Below are 2,513 nucleotides of genomic sequence, written 5' to 3' on the forward strand. Positions count from 1 at the left end.
CCTGAATTTGGAAATAGTGGGATGAATAATCTCCCAAGATGAGTACAACAGTGCGCCCTGCTGCTCTCAAAGTGAAGTTCAAGTTAAATTGAAGTGACATTTGAGTTGAGTTGAGTAATGGTCAAGATGTTTAGGAAGAAGACCAGCCTCAAACATAATTAATTATTTTAAACCCTTAACACCAGATGTTATACGAATTCAACTAGTGTCCAAATGTTTAGCCTCAGTAACAGTCTCAGTCTTGTTTGGCTGCAGAAGGATGGATCATACTGTACAGTGTGGTCACAACAAGAACAAAAACAATGGCTGGCTTCAAATATATGAAAGCAAACATGGACAGGGGACATTCTGAAAGCATAAATTAGAACTTTATTTTATTATTACAATATTACAAAAAGAGTAGCACAACTTTCTCACACTTTGCTTTCCATGTCAGTCGTACAGCCACAGAGTGACACGAATGAGAAAGGCTATCGGGCCTTCCTCCATTTCACAGCAACAGCAAAAGGAACAAAACAAAGAAAAAAAAGATTTAAATAACAAGAAAATCAAGTTCATAATTATAAATAGTCACAAATTGCAAAACTGAAGCTTTGAAACTTGGAATAAAAAGATCTGTTACAGCCCAGACAACTACATACAGCTATAAAACATAATTACAATAAAATATTATTCAGCTTTTTGTTTTCTTTTCATTACAAAGAAATTCTAAAGAATTGCTTTTTTTTCTATTCAACAAAAGCATCAATTAATAAAAATAAAAATAAAACGACTGCTGTTCATTTATATTCTATGTTGTCTTCATAATCATTATCATTATAGGTTTCAGTATAACCATGCTTGTTTTCAAAGGAAAGTCCAAGGACCAAAATACTTAAGGCTTTTTCAGGGCTGTCTGGGAGGGAGGCAAACACAGTGTGGGCATTAGTGGATCCACTCTACCCACATACAAGCACACAACACACACACACACACACACGCGCGCACACACAGACACGCGCACACACGCGCGCACACACGCACACCCTTCAGTTTCATATCAACATTCATTCAATAATCAAACACAATCAGTACACTTTTTCAAAGTTACAGTAGTCTAGTAGATAAGCCAGTGTACAATAAAATAAACAATGCATTTGCTGTTTCACTTTTAACTTAAAAAAGTCCTTTTCATTTTACCCACAAGCAATCTTGCAAGTGATCAATTTGGTGTCTTCAAGCACACATCAGAGAAGAATCAGTAGCAAACTAAAATAACTTGTGTGTAAAAGAACAACTTGTGGAACAAACAAGAAATTGAGAGTATTTGGTTCATGGTTAGGTTCTAGATAAAGGTTAGTAACAATTGTGTAATGCACACTCAGTAGTTATGTATATGCTTTGCTTACATCTCATTCAAGTATTTCTTTTTTTTCTGTAACAAAACAAGTATAAATGGCACCCCATGAAAACCAATTCCTCAATATATCATCTCACTTCAACTTCTGAGGGTTCTATGACAAGGTGTTTTTCACTGTCATTTTTGCGAATGGAAAAGAAAACATATCCACAGTCATACTGCCATGTCTGTTGGCATTAGGGACTCGTGATAGGAACCTGAACACCTGAATTTTATTTTGTTGGTATTTTTTTGCAGCATTCTCAGCAAAAAACTAAGCACTCCCACTTTGATTCCCTGCTGGATAAATATGTTTAAAAATCAGCTAGCTCAAACATCCTGATGAAATTAGCACTTAACTGAGACGATCCAGCATGGACCTGATTCAAGCTGTTCCATCTCTCAAATATATGATTAAAAAGAAAAAAAAAAAAAGAAAAAAAAGTGGCCTTTTTATGCCTGTCCCTTCATTCAATTCAAGCTGTGCAATGACTGACATTTCCTTGCACAGACCAGATAACTAAAGGAAGGGCTTCTTCAGTTGAAGGGAAGCCATAGGCAGGGCGAGCGAACATCAAGAGTGTCTATTCTTGATGTCCAGACAGGTGAGATATGTAAACTTCAAACGGAGAGGAAATCCTGATGTGGATTCATAACATATCTTAGACTTTGACACATCATACTCCTCAAACGAAAATATCAGGATTCAGTCTGCTGTTTCAGGAGACACCGCTCACGTAGGGTTGAAGTAGAAATATCTCGAATGTACTTCAAATTCAGGCACGGAGCAACACGGCAAGAATTTGGGGAACAAGATGGAGGGGAATAACAACATAACAACACTTCCCTAAGGTGCCTGGTAAATTAAAAAATCGATAGATAGAACTGAAAAGGTGAAAAATTGATCACTTGCAAGATTGACAATAAAATAATGGAAAAACACTGCTCTTGTTAAATGTATTTGTATTCTTTTTTTTTTAAAGTTAACTTTTAAGTTGTCATTTTAATTCATTATTAATTGTACTCTTCTTCTTTTTAACTTGTGTTTTTAAATCTTTTTTTTTCTTCTTTCTTCCTCTTTTGTTTAAGACTAACAGAAGGTGTATGTATGTATGTATGTATGTGTTGGCTAACT

The 2,513-nt window shown here is 35.4% G+C and overlaps 1 protein-coding gene across 1 annotated transcript in view; it reads right to left on the minus strand.

Moving 5' to 3' along the window:
• Positions 1 to 1,402: 1,402 nt before the first annotated feature.
• The window catches only part of fam222ba (family with sequence similarity 222 member Ba), a gene marked incomplete at its 5' end in the record, with an annotated part of 12,599 nt that continues 11,488 nt past the window's right edge, over positions 1,403 to 2,513 (minus strand). Inside the window, 1 exon segment of the mRNA XM_062536206.1 lies at positions 1,403 to 2,513. This exon segment is cut by the window's right edge and continues 2,199 nt beyond it.

This window comes from Sardina pilchardus, chromosome 5 (genome assembly GCF_963854185.1).
Source record: "Sardina pilchardus chromosome 5, fSarPil1.1, whole genome shotgun sequence".
In the NCBI taxonomy this organism is placed as follows: Eukaryota; Metazoa; Chordata; class Actinopteri; order Clupeiformes; family Clupeidae; genus Sardina; species Sardina pilchardus.